General features: G+C 37.9%; 1 long non-coding RNA gene across 1 annotated transcript in view; it reads right to left on the bottom strand.

The window, feature by feature from the left end:
• Positions 1 to 2051: 2051 nt before the first annotated feature.
• Positions 2052 to 16543, bottom strand: part of Gm39635 — a 28894-nt gene continuing 14402 nt past the window's right edge. The window contains exon 3 of the long non-coding RNA XR_865406.1: positions 2052 to 2089. This is a non-coding gene — a long non-coding RNA (predicted gene, 39635). The remainder of the gene's footprint in view (positions 2090 to 16543) is intronic.

Genomic DNA, 16543 nt, shown 5'->3' on the forward strand with positions numbered 1-16543 from the left:
AAAGAACTCAAATGAAATGTACTCACTGATAAGTGGATATTAACCCAGAAACTTAGTATAGCGAGATATAAGGTACAATATGTAAAACATATGAAACTGAAGAAGAACGAAGACCAAAGTGTGGACACTTTGCTCCTTCTTAAAATTGGAAACAATCACCCATGGAAGGAGTTACAGAGACAAAGTTTGGAGCTGAGACAAAAGGATGGTCCATCTAGAGACTGCCATATCCAGGGATCCATCCCATAATTAGCCTCCAAGCGATGACACCATTGCATACACTAGCAAGCCTTTGTTGCAAGGACGGTGATATAGCTGTCCCTTGTGAGAATAGGCCGGGGCCTAGCAAACACAGAAGTGAATGCTCACAGTCAGCTATTGGATGGATCACAGGGCCCCCAATGGAGGAGCTAGAGAAAGTATCCAAGTAGCTAAAGAGATCTGCAACCCTATCGGTGGAACAACATTATGAACTAACCAGTACCCCAGAGCTCTTGACTCTAGCTGCATATGTATCAAAAGATGACCTAGTCGGCCATCACTGGAAAGAGAGGCCCATTGGTCAGGCAAACGTTATATGCACCAGTACAGGGGAATGCCAGGGCCAAAAAATGGGAATGGGTGGGAAGGGGAGTTGGGGGGGGAGGGGGGACTTTTGGGATAGCATTGGAAATGTAATTGAAGAAAATACGTAATAAAAAAAAAAGAAAAAAAATAATAAATTAAAAAAAAATTAGACAACATTGTAACAGGACCCCAGCCAGTTCTGGGGCGGGTTTATTTTTTCCCAATCTGCTTTTATACCATTTTAATTACATGCAAGTAATAAGGTCAAGCAGTACAATAAACACAAATAGTCCAGGAACAAGCAAGGCTATAAACACAGTCCCATGATCACTGTTTCTAAGGCCTTATCAGGATGACCAAGATATTTGAGCCTACTTTCCTGTCCAAGCCCAAAATCAGATTCTTGCCTGAAGCCTACTTCCCTGTTCTAGCCTAAAATTAGATTACTGCCTGAACTTACTTCCTTGTCCTGGCCCAATGTCAGATTCCTGCCAAGCAAGTGGCCCCAACGGCTCTCCACAATCATCTGATGATACTTTTTTTTTAAGTTAAATCATTTTATTTGAGAAAAGAGGACACAGGAGCCCTGCCATTCTTACGGGAGAAGCAACAGCAACATGCAGATCCAGTGGCACCTGGACATGCAAACAGCACAACAATTTTTCTCTGTGGATTTACTTAGGAAATTGAGTCACCAAATTAGGCCTAACTTCTACCTATGTCTATGGGAGTGTTTTTGTAGAAACGTAACAGTTTACTCAGAAGACGCAGTGAAGTACAGCTCTCTCTCAGTACGAACCCCACTACCCAGTCTGTTTGTTTGAAAGAACTTAAATCAATCAGTCCTGGATTCCAGGCCTTACAACACAGGCTGAACTGTACCACCAGTTTTTCTCTCTCATAAATAGTAGACAATGGGACTCCTCAGCTCCCATCACCACAAAAGTCAATTCTTCAATGTAAATACACAGGCAAACACTCAGCGAGTCTGCTTCTCTGGAGAGCCTTAATACATGCTCTCAAAGCAACACAACGAGATCAAGAAGAAAGGGCACAATGAAACACAAAAGCTGTTTTCCAAGTTAAATCAGCCGAGCACAGGTTGATTTTAATTGTGTTAAAGTGTACATTTTGTATGGCAAATTTTTCAAGCTTTATATGAGCACACTTATACCATCGACATCTCAATAAAGGAGTATTACCATAAAAAAAAAAAAGAAATCAATCCTTACTAGTCCAGCCTCAGTGAAAGTCACATCAGCCAATGCTGCTATTGTTCTTGTTTCCTGATCATAAAAGGATAAAAGGTCCCTAGCTTAACTAATAAGAGTGTGCTTTTCTGAACTTTAAATTGTTCCCTAAGATTTTCTACATCATAGACAGTAACAAAAACATATTAACCAAGTTTCATAAAAAGTTCTATTTTTCCAAATGTTTTCTAAGGGTGGTGGTCATTGCTGACAATCTACAAGTTCTTTCTTAGGGTGGTGATTGAGTCATTAATCTGTGCCAACAGCAATGCCTGAAAGAGATCAAACACGATTGTTGTTAGTGCCAAAGATACTGCCCAGTGAGGGGCTGGAAACCCCTTAGAGTTTTCATACAATTCTTAGATCAAGAGGGATGTGAGGGTAGCAAGCAGAACAGAATTTCATAACAGCATGAAGTCCTCAGGACATGAAGTTCTTAGGCCTCTGCCTCTTGGAAACACACCCATCTTTGTTGTTCTAATTTGTGGGCTGCACTCCCTGACTTCTAGAGTCATTTGTTGTTCCTTCTGCATGGCCCTCAGCATAAGTATTTTGGGAGTTGTAAGTGTGTGTGTGTGTTCCTGTATGTATTTGTATTCTTGTGTGTTAGTGCAAGTGTATACATGCTGTGGTATGCATGGGGAGGTCAAAGGACAGCTTTGTTTGAGACAGAGTCTCTGTTGCTATTGAATATTTATCTGGCAGCTTGCCTGTCAGTTTCCAGGGATTATCCTGCTTCCCAATCTTGCCATTACACACGAATTCTACCCAGTTCAACTTCAAGGTATGTCTTAGGAATTTGAACTAGCGTTCTCTCACTTTTGTGCAGCAGACTCTGTCCAAATATACATTTACTGTTGTTGTTGTAGTTAAAAGAACAGAGACACAAACAATAAAATAATAAGTAGATCTTTCTCCTTATATATTTGATAAGTGCTCCGAAATTCAAACAGCAAAGCAAAGCCTAATTCAGAAAGGACATTTTTTCTAAAACATCAGAAAAGGAAGTAAGAAAGAAATAAAATCAGGGGGTAAAGAGAGAGTTGTGAAAACTAATATCTTGCAGATTAATTTTAAAAGCTGACTACATTCTTATATGTCTGTAGAGATGAAAAGAAGCAGTCATCCATAAATGATAGGAGGATGAACAAAGAAGATAGAGTACCTGAGCACACACCCACAGATATGACACTAGTGTACACAGTGATCATAGACTTCAATCATACATAAAACTCATTGCAGTTAGACAAAAGCATAGCACCGTGAGGAATTCTAAACTCACCAATACATTTTAATAAAAAATGACAAGTAAAGCATCAAGTTTGTGATATAACTAACAACAAAATGCTTGCTTAGTATGTTCAAGGTCCCACTTGAGTTCCCAGCCCAGCTATCCAAGGAAAAGCATGGAAATCTTTCCTCTATCATCATTATATTAGTCTTTTAAAATACATCTAATTCTCTCACTGAATTTTTTTTTAATTTGACAATTGCACCATTTCTACTTCCCAACTACTTTCAAATCCACCTGCCCTCTTTTGAATTTGAGAACTTTTCTATTTGTGTGTGTGTGTGTGTGTGTGTGTGTGTTCACAAACAACCTTCCAAATTCCATTAGTGTTACATGTTTTCATATGTTTAGGGCTAAGCACTTAGGAGTTGGGTCTCCTTCCCGAAATAAACAAAACAAACAAAACTGAATCGTTCTTCCTCAGCAGTCCCTGGCTCTTCATCTAAACATGAGGCTTTGTGAAATTTCTCTCTACTCATGTTAACATGTCAAGTGGAGGTGATCTTTACAAATTTTGTGCAGCAAATTCCCTGTCCTATTAAGCAAACTGTCTGCCGTCCCTGCAACAGTCATCACAATTTTCAGGTTTGTGGAAACCCAGTGCCCACTTCTTCCTGAATGTTCCCTGACCATTAGGCATGTAGGCAGTGGAATAGATACCCCATTTGGGTCTAGGCAGCCCATGGTCAGTTAGTCTTTGCATCTTGACCAACTGTGGAATTCTATACTAGTTTGGTTTTCTTATATGAAAGCATTGTCCACTAATTCTTTTTTTAATAGATTTTTTTATTTACATTTCGAATGTTATCCCATTTCCTTGTTTCCCCTCCCAAAACCCCCTATCCCATCTCCCTCCCTCTGCTCACCAACCCACCCGCTCCCACTTGTCTGTCCTGGCATTACCCTACACTGGGGCATCAAGCCTTCACAGGACCAATGGCCTTCCTCCCAGTGATGTCCTACATGGCCATCCTCTGCTACATATGCAACTGGAGTCATGGGTCCCTCCATGTGTACTCTCTGGTTGGTGGTTTAGTCCCTGGGAGCTCTGGGGGTACTAGTTGATTCATATTGTTGTTCCTTCTATGGGACTGCAAACTACTTCAGCTCCTTTTGTCCTTTCTCTAGGTCCTCCATAGGGGACTCTGTGCTCAATCCAATGGATGGCTGTGAGCATCCACTTCTGTATAACTGAATGGTATAACTGGGTTCTCAGGTAGTACTATGTCCAACTTTCTGAGGAACTGCCAGACTTATTTCTAGAGTGGTTGTACCATCCTGCAATCCCACCCACAATGGAGGAGTGTTCCTCTTTCTCCACAACATCGCCAGCATCTGCTGTCACATGAGTTTTGGAACTTTGCTGTTCTGACTGGTGGGAGGTGGATTCCCAGGGTTGTTTTGATTTGCCTTTTCCTGATGACTAAGGATGTTGAACATTTCTTTAAGTGTTTCTCAGCCATTTGGTATTTCTCAGTTGAGAATTCTTTGTTTAGCTCTGTTCCCCATTTTTAAATAGGGTTATTTGGTTCTCTAGAGTCTAACTTCTTGAGTTCTTTGCATATATTGGATATTAGCCTTCTATTGGATGTAGGGTTAATAAAGATCTTTTCCCAATCTGTTGGTTGCCATTTTGTCCTATTGACAGTGTCCTTTGTCTTACAGAAGATTTGCAATTTCATGAGGTCCCATTTGTCAATTCTTGGTCTTAGAGCATAAGCTATTGGTGTTCTGTTCAGGAAATATTCCCCCGTGCCCATGTGCTCAAGGCTCTTCCCCACTTTCTTTTTTATTAGTTTCAGTGTATCTGATTTTATTTGAAGGTCTTTGATGCACTTGGATTTGAACTATGTACAAGGAGATAAGAATGGATCAATTTGCATTATTCTACATGCAGACTGCTACTTGAGCCAGCACCCTTTATTAAAAATGCTGTCTATTTTCACTGGATGGTTTTAATTTTTTGTCAAAGGTCAAATGACCATAGGTGTGGGGGGTTCACTTCTGGATCTTCAATTCTTTTTTTTTTTTTAATTTTTTATTACATATTTTCTTCATTTACATTTCAAATGCTATCCCAAAAGTGCCCTATACCCTCCCTCCTCCCTGCTCCCCTTCCCACCCACTCCCACTTCTTGGCCCTGGCACTCCCCTGTACTGGGGCATATAAAGTTTGCAAGACCAAGGGGCCTCTCTTCCCAATGATGGCATACTAGGCCATCTTCTGCTACATATGAAGCTAGAGAAAAGAGCTCGGGGGGTACTGGTTAGTTCATATTGTTGTTCCACCTATAGAGTTGCAGACTCCTTAAGCTCCTTGGGTACTTTCTTTAGCTCCTCTATTGCGGGCCATGTGTCCATCCTATAGATGACTGTGAGGGTATACTTCTATATTTGTCAGGCACTGGCATAGCCTCACAAGAGACAGTTATATCAGGGTCCTTTCAGCAAAATCTTGCTGGCATATGCAATAGTGTCTGCATTTGGTGGCTTATTATGGGATGGACCCCCGGGTGGGTCAGTATCTGGATGGTCCATCTTAGCTCTAACCTTTGTCTCTGTAATTCTCATGGATATTTTTTCCCTATTCTAAGGAGGAACGAAGTATCCATGGGTTGGTCTTCCTTCTTTGATTTTCTTGTGGTTTGCAAATTGTATGTTGGGTGCTCTATGTTTCTGGGCTTATCCACTTATCAGTGAGTGTATAACTAATGACTTCTTTTGTGATTGGGTTACCTCACTCAGAATGATATCCTCCAGATAGATTCATTTGCCTAGGAATTTCATAAATTCATTGTTTTTAATTGCTGAGTAGTACTCTATTGTGTAAATGTACCATATTTTCTGTATCCATTCCTCTGTTCAGGGACATCTGGGTTCTTTCCAGCTTCTGGCTATTATAAACAAGGCTGCTATAAACATAGTGGAGCATGTGTCCTTATTACCAGTTGGAACATCTTCTGGGTATATGCCCAGGAAAGGTATTGCTGGATCTCCCAGTAGTACTATGTACAATTTTCTGAGGAACCGCCAGACTGATTTCCAGAGTGGTTGTACAAGCATGTAATCCCACCAGCAATAGAGGAGTGTTCCTCTTTCTCCACAACATCGCCAGCATGTGCTGTCACATGAGTTTTGGGACTTTGCTGTTCTGACTGGTGTGAGGTGGAATCTCAGGGTTGTTTTGATTTGCATTTCCCTGATGATTAAGGATGTTGAACATTTTTTCAGGTGCTTCTCAGCCATTCGGTATTCCTCAGGTGAGAATACTTTGTTCAGCTCTGAGCCCCATTTTTTAATGGGGTTATTTGATTTTCTGGAGTCCACCTTCTTGAGTTCTTTATATATATTGGATATTAGTCCCCTATCCAATTTAGGATAGGTAAATATCCTTTCCCAATCTGTTGGTGGCCTTTTTGTCTTATTGACGGTGTCTTTTGCCTTGCAGAAGCTTTGCAATTTTATGAGGTCCCATTTATCGATTCTCGATCTTACAGCACAAGCCATTGCTGTTCTATTCAGGAATTTTTCCCCTGTACCCATATCTTCAAGGCTTTTCCCTACTTTCTCCTCTATAATTTTCAGTGTCTCTGGTTTTATGTGGAGTTCCTTAATCCACTTAGATTTGACCTTAGTACAAGGAGATAGGAATGGATCAATTCGCATTCTTCTACATGATAACAACCAGTTGTGCCAGCACCAATTGTTGAAAATGCTGTCTTTCTTCCACTGGATGGTTTTAGCTTCCTTGTCAAAGATCAAGTGAGCATAGGTGTGTGGGTTCATTTCCGGGTCTTCAATTCTGTTCCATTGATCTACCTGTCTGTTGTTGTACCAGTACTATGCAGATTTTATTACAATTGCTCTGTAGTACAGCTTGAGGTCAGGCATGGTGATTCCCCCAGAGTTTCTTTTATTGTTGAGAATAGTTTTTGCTATCCTATGTTTTTTATTGTTCCAGACGAATTTTCAAATTGCCCTTTCTAACTCAGTGAAGAATTGAGTTGGAATTTTGATGGGGATTGCATTGAACCTTTAGATTGCTTTCAGCAATCCTGCCAATCCACAGGCAAGGGAGATCTTTCCATCTTCTGAGATCTTCAATTTCTTTCTTCAGAGACTTGAAGTTCTTATCATACAGATCTTTCACTTCCTTAGTTAGAGTCACACCAAGGCATTTTATATTGTTTGTGACTATTTTGAAGGGTGTTGTTTCCCTAACTTCTTTCTTGTCCTGTTTATCCTTTGTGTAGAGAAAGGTCACTGATTTTTTTGACTTAATTTTATATCCAGCTACTGCACTGAAGCTGTTCATCAGGTTTAGGAGTTCTCTGGTGGAATTTTTAGGGTCACTTATATATACTATCATATCATCTGCAAATAGTGATCAATTCTATTCCACTGATCTACCTGCCTGTCTCTACCAATACCCTGCAGTTTTTAATCACAATTGCTCTGTAGTACAGCTTGAGGTCACATATGGTAATTCCACTAGAATTTCTGTTATTGTTGAGAAGAGTTTTTACTATCCTGGGTGTTTTGTTATTCCAGATGAATTTGAGAATTGCTCTTTCTAACTCTAGGAAGAATTGAGTTGGAATTTTGACAGAGATTGCATGGAATCAACAAGATGTTGATTTTTACCTTATTAATCCTGCCAATCCACAGGCAAGGGAGATCTTTCCATCTTCTGAGTTCCTCTTCAATTTCTTTCTTCAGAGACTTGAAGTTCTTGTCATACAGATCTTTCATTTGCTTAGTAGGATCACACCAAGGTATTTTATATTAGTTGTGACTATTGTGAAGGGTTTTGTTTCCCCAATTTCTTTCTCAGCTTGTTTATCTTTTGAGTAGAGGAAGGCCACTGATTTGTTTGAGTTAATTTTATATCCAACCACTTTACTGAAGTTGTTTATCAGATTTATGAGTTATCTGGTGGAATTTCTGGGGTGTCTTAAGTATACTATCATATCACCTGCAAATAGTAATATTTTGACTTCTTCCTTTCTCATTTGTATCACTTTGATGTCCCTTTGTTGTCTAATTGCTCTTGCTAGGACTTGGAGTACTATATTGAACAGATAGGGAGAGAGTGGGCAGCCTTGTCTAGTCCCTGATTTTAGTAGGATTGCTTCAAGTTTATCTCCATTTAGTTTGATGTTGGCTACTGGTTTGCTGTATATTGTATATTGCTTTTTCTATGTTTAGATATAGGCCTTGAATTTCTGAGCTTTCCAAAACTTTTGTCATGAAGCGGTGATGGATTTTGTCAAATGCTTTTTCAACATCTAATGAGACAATCATATGATTTTTTCCTTTGAGTATGTTTAAATAGTGGATTATGTTAATGGTTTCTATATATTGAACCATCCCTGCATCCCTGGGATGAAGCCTAGTAGATCATGATGGATGATCATTTTGGTGTATTCTTGGATTCATTTGATTTGCAAGAGTTTGTTTTGAGTATTTTTGCACCAATAGTCATAAGGGAAATTGGTCTGAAGATCTCTTTCTTAGTTGGGCCTTTATGTGGTTTAGGTATCAGGGTGATTGTAGCTTCATAGAACAAATTGGGTGGGGTTCCTTCTGTTTCTATTTTGTGGAATATTTTGAACAGTATTGGTATTAGGTCTTCTCTGAAGGTCTGATAGAACTTTGCACTAAACCCATCTGGTCCTGGGCTTTTTTTTTTTTTTTTTTTTTTTTTTTAAGATTTTATTTATTTATTATATATAAGTACACTGTCGCTGTCTTCAGACACTCCAGAAGAGGGAGTCAGATTTTGTTACGGATGGTTGTGAGCCACCATGTGGTTGCTGGGATTTGAACTCCGGACCTTCGGAAGAGCAGTCGGGTGCTCTTACCCACTGAGCCATCTCACCAGCCCTGGGCTTTTTTTTTAGTTGGAAGACTATTCATGGCTAATTCTACTTCGTTAGGGGTTATGGGACTTTTTAGATGGTTTATCTGACCCTCATTTAACTTTGGTATCTGGTATCTGTGTAGAAAATTGTCCATTTCTTCCATATTTTCCAGTTTTGTTGCATATAGGCTTTTGTAGTAGGATCTGATAATTTTTTGGATTTCTTTGATTTCTGTTGTTATGTCTCTCTTTTCATTTCTAATTTTGTTGATTTGGATACTGTTTTTGTGCCTTCTGGTTATTCTTTCAAAGGGTATATCTTTCTTGGTAATTTTCTCAAACAACCAGCTCCTGGTTTGGTTGGTTCTTTGTATAATTCTTTTTGTTTATACTTGGTTGATTTCAGCTCTGAGTTTGATCGTTTCCTGCCATCTTCTCCTCTAAGGGAGTATTTGCTTCTTTTTGTTCTAGAGCTTTCACATGTGCTGTCAAGCTGCTAGTGTATACTCTCTTCAGTTTCTTTTTGGAGGCACTCGGAGCTATGAGTTTTCCTCTGAGCACTGCTTTCTTGTATTCCATAAGTTTGGGTATGTTGTGGCTTCATTTTCACTAAATTCTGAAAAGTCTTAAATTTCTTTCTTTATTTCTTCCTTGTTCAAGTTATCATTAAGTATAGCATTGTTCAGCTTCCATGTATATGTGGGCTTTCTGTTGTTTTTTGTTTTTGAAGGTCATCCTTAGTCCCTGGTGATCTGATAGGATGCATGGGATTATCTCATTTTTCTTGTATCTGTTTAGGCCTGTTTTGTGATCAATTATATGGTCAATTTTGGAGAAGGTCCCATGAGGTACTGAGAAGAAGGTATATTCTTTTGTTTTAGGATAAAAGGTTCTATAGATATCTGTTAAATACATTTGGTTCATAATTTCTGTTAGTTTCCATGTCTCTCCTTTTAGTTTCTGTTTCCATGATCTGTCCAATGATGAGAGTTGGGTGTTGAAGTTTCCCACTAATATTGTGTGAGGTTCCTTGTGTGCTTTGAGCTTTAGGAAAGTTTCCTTTATGAATGTAGGGCCCTTGCATTGGAGCATAGATGTTCAGAATTGAGAGTACTATTTGGTAGATTTTTTCCTTTGATGAGCATGAAATGTCCCTCCTTATCTTTTTTTGATAATTTTAGTTTTAACACCTATTTTATTCTACATTAGAATGGCTACTCCAGTTTGTTTCTTGGGACTGTTTTCTTGGAAAATTGTTTTCCTGCCTTTTACTCTGATATAGTATCTGTCTTTGTCACTGATGTGGGTTTCCTGTATGCAGCAAAATGTTGGGCCCAGTTTATGAATCCAGTCTATGTCTTTTTGTTAGTAAATTGAGTCCATTGATATTAAGAGATATTAAAGAAAAGTAAATGTTGCTTTCTGTTATTTTTGTTGTTAGAGATGGAATTATATTTATGTGGATATTTTCTTTTAGGCTTATTGAAAGAAGATTTATTCTTGCTTTTTTTCAGGGGGTAGTTTTCTTCCTTTTTTGTGTGTGTTTTTTGGGGTTTTGTTTGTTTGTTTGTTATTTGGTTTTGTTTTCCATTTATTATCCTTTGAAGGGCTGGATTTGTGGAAAGTTATTGTGTAAATTTGTTTGTTTGTTTGTTTGATTTTATGGAGTATCTTGGTTTCTCCATCTATGGTAATTGAGAGTTTTGCTGGGTACAGTAGCCTGGGCTGACATTTGTGTTCTCTTAGGGTCTATATGACATCTGCCCAGGATCTTCTGGCTTTTATTTTCCCTGGGGAGAAGTCTGGTTTAATTCTGATAGGTCTACCTTTAAATGTTACCTGACATTTTTCCCTTACTGCTTTTAACATTCCTTCTTTGCTTTGTGCATTTGGTGTTTTGATTATTATGTGACAGGAGAAATTTCTTTTCTGGTCCAATCTATTTGGAATTCTGTAGGCTTCTTGCATGTTCATGGACATCTTTTTCTTTAGGTTAAGGAAGTTTTCCTCTATAATTTTGTTGAAGATATTTACTGGCCCTTTAAATTGGGAATCTTTGCTTTTTTTCTATACCTGTTATCCTTAGGTTTGGTCTTCTCATTGTGTCCTGGATTTCCTGGATATTTTGGGTTAGGAGCTTTTTGCATTTTGCATTTTCTTTAACTGTTGTGTCAATGTTTTCTATGGTATCTTCTGCACCTGAGATTCTGTCTCCTATCTCTTATATTCTGTTGGTGATGCTTGCCTCTATAATTCCTGATCTCTTTCCTATGTTTTCTATCTCCAGAGTTGTATCTTTTTGTGATTTTTTAATTGTTTCTACCTCCATTTTTAGATCCTGTATGGTTTTGTTCAATTCCTTCACTTGTTTGGTTGTGTTTTCCTATAATTCTTTATTTATATTTTTCTTAAAGTCCTCTATCAACATCATGAGATGTGATTTTAAACCCAAATCTTGTTTTTCTGATGTGTTGGGTATCCAGGACTTGTTGTGGTGGGAGAACTGGGTTCTGATGATACCAAGTAGCCTTGGTTTCTTTTGGTAAGTTTCTTGTGCTTATCTTTTGCCATCTGGTTATCTCTGGTGTTAATTAGTCTTGCTGTCTCTGGCTGGAGCTTATTTCTCATGTGGACCTGTAAACTTGTGTCAACACTTCTGGGAGACCAGCTCTATTCTGGTGTGAACTGTTTACAGAAGGCTATGAAATAGCCCCATCTCCTGGGGGCAGATGGAGTCTGGAAGGATCCTGTCCCAGCTGCTCCACTGTTCCTGTGCCATGTGCACTCCTGGCCAGTCCGGCTTTGGACAGTTATTGAAGAGAAAGTGGAGGTCTCACCTCTGAGACTGGAAGTGAGAACACTCCTGGGAGACCAGTGCTCTCCTGGCGGGACCTATGTACAGAGGACTGAGGAACAGCCTCAGCTCCTGGGTGCAGATGGAGACTGGCATCCACTAATTCTTGAGTAAAAACACATATCTTATGCTTGGCTGATTTTAAATTGGCTGTTAGGTAATATTCTTTGCAATATGCAATATTTAAGATATAAAAAGGACAGTAATTGTTTCCCTAGCCTGTAATCTCAGCATTCCAGGTGCTGAGGCAGAAGGTTTTCCAACACCAAAAAGACCAAAAAAGGTAAAAAGATTAGGATAGATGTGTCAATTACAGATATAAAGTCCTTACATTTTACTAATTGTATTACATATTTATAGTTCAAAAAGTCCTGTATTTGTTTTATATCCCATCACTCTAAAGCAATATATTTTGTAAATATATTCATGTGTGTGTGTGTGTGTGTGTGCGCGCCATATAAAATACCTGCCCCTTTTCTTGGTTACCAACTTCACCAAGTCTTTGTTGTCTTCTTTAAGTTTCTTGGCTATTTTCACATGCTATCTTTGTTAACTATTGCTGTAAACATTACAAACATTCCTTCATGCTTAAAACAACAGCCACTTAATTGTTATTGAAAAGGACCATGGGTAGGTCACTGTCTTGGGCATAGTATGTCAGGCAATTTTCAGATGCACATTACATGCTGTCTGCTTCTCACAGCAGTTCTCAGCATATGGGTCATATCACCTTCTGGTGGCATGTCAGATATTACATGACTATTCACAACAGTAGCAAATTACAGTTATGAAGCAGAAACAACATAATTTTATGATTGGGAAATACCACAACATGAAGAACTGTATTAAAGGGTCACAGAAGTAGGAAGACTCAGAACCACTGGCTTAGCAAAACAGACTGCTGATGTGTAGGCGTATAGGGACGGGGTGAGAGTGGGACTTTGTTCAGTTACAAGGATTTCTAGTCCATTGCAACTAAGTAGTAAAATTAGCAGTATTAATGTATGGGAGCCTTCCATGTATCTACCTATATCACATATTCAATCCATGAATCCCATCCTACTCCTGAGGCTGGCATGGATAAGCTGGCTTTTATCTTCATATGCCTGATGTCTTTGTAGAGGTGGCTGGAGATGGGCTGACTGGGACAGGCATGGGGCCTCGTTCTTACTGTTGACTGGGAGTCTCAGTTTTCTTATGCATAGTCCAGGTCCTTCATCTCTCCACCCACAGTCACCATATGACCTACAACCATGTTTTAAATAATGTATTCCAAGAAGAAGGAAACAGTTTCTTTTAAATCTGTATTTACATTTTAAAGATAGTTGCAAAATTGAAAACTGACTCAAAAGCTTTTAATAACATGCTATTTTTCATAGTATGAAATTCACTTTATCTTTGCTGAACTATCAGTAAGCACATTATCATAATGCTAATTGCATCCATCACTGAACTTTTTGAAAATAATAACCATTATTATTGAATGACCTACAAGTATAATTCTCTTTAACATTTGCTTCATGAAATGAATAAGAGTCTTCCTGCAACCTGTTGTGGTAGAAACCGAAAGATGGAGATAAAGAGGTATGCAGCATTCCCAATGCAAAGTAGAACTAGTGCCTAAAGAAAAGTCTCTCTGGAAACACAGGCTCTCAGGGAGGGCAGTGCCAATGGAGAGTCAATTTTGTTCTGCACAGAGAGAATGAGACATACCTTCGCCTTTGTGTAGGTGCTCTCCTCAGCCACTATTATCCTTAGTTCTGGGAAAAGCTACATCTGCTTTTCTGGGAGTCATAGTCCTATAATAAGCCTTGTGGTGTTTATCAGGGTCAGGGGAAGATGACTTTAGATTATCATTCTTCTCTAGCCCAGTACCTGGCATTAGTTCTTGCAGTTTTGACTTTTAATATGCAAAATATAACTTTAGTAATTATTAAGGAAAGCTGGTGACATGGCTAGAAAGTTAAAAGCACAGACCTCCTTTCCAGAAAACCAGGATTGGATTCCCAGTACTTGGTAGCTGGTAATCATGTGTAACTCAGGTTCTATAGGATCCCATACCCTTTTCTGGCTTCTGAGTGCACCTAAAGGCATACCATGCCCAAATTAATGAGGACAAAAAATTACACATAAAATAAAAATTAATAATTCTTAAAACATCAGCAATAACAGCAAATGAACTAGTATGATGCTGATGCTGTATACATTTCTGAATCTTAGCACTATGAAGGTTGAGGCAGAAGAAATGCTACAAATTGGAGGCCAGCCCATACTAAATAGATAGTTGATAGGTGGCCCATACTCCATAATGAGCCACTGTCTCAACAAAACAAAACTCAAAATCAAATCAAAATCCAACAAAGAAACAAAGCTCTAAGTGAAACTTTTGCTTTCAAAGAAAGACCTGTTACTTCAAAGTGATTAGGATCATAGGTATCTGAAAGCCAGATCAGGATCTCAAAAGCCAGAGTGCATGGAAGTGTATTACACAGATCCTAAAGGAAGGAAACAGTCCCTAGAACAACAGATATGAGGAATCAGAAAAGGCAGAATTGTGCTTAATATGATGCAACATTGTTATACAAAATTACCCCTTTTCTGTAAAAATAGAAAATAAATCAGAAAACAAAATGGAAAAAATAATGTTCTTATGACCAAAGACTGCATAAGTTAAATGTGTTTAGTTGATTCAGAATAAAATATGCTGAAATTTGTAATAATTTTGACTTTTATTTCTACTTGAATATTTAACAATGGACTCTTTAAAATTTTTACATAAAAATATACTAGTTGAAATAAAATGCTATAATGCTCTTGGATTCTTAGAATTACAAAAGCCTCTAGTCTTAAATATTATTTAAGCTGGATTAGACATTACCATCCTTCCATTAATGTAAAGTTCAAAAACATACACTTCATATATATATATATATATATATATATATATATATATATATATATATATATATTCTTGATGGTATACTTCATTTGAAGTTTATTTATTGATCTTTGAAATAATAATATAATTATACCATTTCTCCTCCATCCCCTTTCATCCCTCCAAACCCTCATATTTCTTTTAAATGTATGGCTTCCTTTTTTCATTGATTGTTACTGCATGCTTAAAAGTAAATATATACCCATATATTCCTAAATATAAACTGTTCACTTCATGCAATGCTAGTTCTTTATATGTTTTCAGGGCAGACCATTTGGCAATGGACAAACTATTGGTATGTTCTTCCTTAGGGAAGACCATATCTCCTGCTCTCAGCTTTCCCTAGTTACCTATAGTTCTTCTTGTAGTGTTGAGGCATCGTGAACTTTTCCATGTTCACTGTGATAAGTCCATTGCTATCACTACTTTTCAGCTCCTATTTGGGCAGTCACAATAGTGAAACTTTATGGGTAGAGTTTCTGAAATGACTAAGAGACACAGTTCCACAGTGAACTTCCTCTCTGAATGCTCCTTACAAACTTTTCAACTCCCCTTCTTCAATGCCCCCTGAGCATTCTCTGTTGCTGTTCTTTCTAGATGTGTCCATTGTGTAGATTGGGCTCCACAACTGCATTTTTATTGATTGTGGTTTTCAGTAATTTTCTGTTGCAATGAGAAGTTGTCTTGCTCAGGAGTGAGATATACTCTTATGTGTGAATATTAAGACTAATATTTATCAATTGTTGCTGTAAAGAAGTTCTAAAAATCCATCTCCTAAAAATGTGGCAAAGTGTTACCAACTGGATTTGATGTTTTAGCATTGTGTGTTTCTTCTAAATATTTGACATATACTTTTGGAAGTGTTTATTTGGATGCTAATTTTGATTTCCTGTAACCCTGTTGAAAAGCGAAAAATTTATCAGCTGTAGGAGTTATCTGGTGGAATTTTTGGGATCAGTTAAGTATACTATCACACCACCTGCAAATAGTGATATTTTGACTTCTTCCTTTTCAATTTGTATTCCTTTGACCTAATTTTGTTGCCTAATTGTTCTGGCTAGAACTTTGAGTACTATATTAAATAGATAGGGAGAGAGTGAGCAGCCTTGTCTAGTTCATGATTTTAGTAGGATTTCTTCAAGTTTCTCTCTATTTAGTTTAATGTTAGCTACTGGTTTGCTGTATATTGCTTTTACTATGTTTAGGTATGGGCCTTGAATTCCTGATCTTTCCAAGACTTTTAACATGAAAGGGTATTGTGTTTTGTCAAATTCTTTTTCAGCATCTAATGAGATGATCATGTGGTTTTTCCTTTGAGTATGTTTGTATAGTAGATTACATTGATGGATTTCCATATACTGAATAATCCCTGTATCCCTGGGATAAAGCCTACTTGATCATGGTGAATGATCATTTTGCTGTGTTCTTGGATTTGGTTGGCAAGAATTTTATTGAATATTTTGGCATCTATATTCATAAGAGAATTTAGTCTGAAGTTCTCATTCTTTGTTGGGACTTTGTGTGGTTTAGGTATCAGCATAACTTGGGCTTCATGGAATGAATTAGGTAGTGTTCCTTCTGTTTCTATTTTGTGGAATAGTGTGAAGAATATTGGTATTAGGTCTTCTTTGAATTGTGCATTAAAACCACCTGGTCCTGGCCTTTTTTTCTTTTTTCTTTTTGGTTAGAAGACTTTTAATGATTGCCTCTATTTCTTTAGAGTTTGTGAAACTGTTTAGATGGTTTATCTGATCCTGATTTAACTTTGGTAACTGGTATC

The sequence above is a fragment of the Mus musculus genome, chromosome 1, assembly GCF_000001635.26.
Source record: "Mus musculus strain C57BL/6J chromosome 1, GRCm38.p6 C57BL/6J".
NCBI lineage: Eukaryota > Metazoa > Chordata > Mammalia > Rodentia > Muridae > Mus > Mus musculus.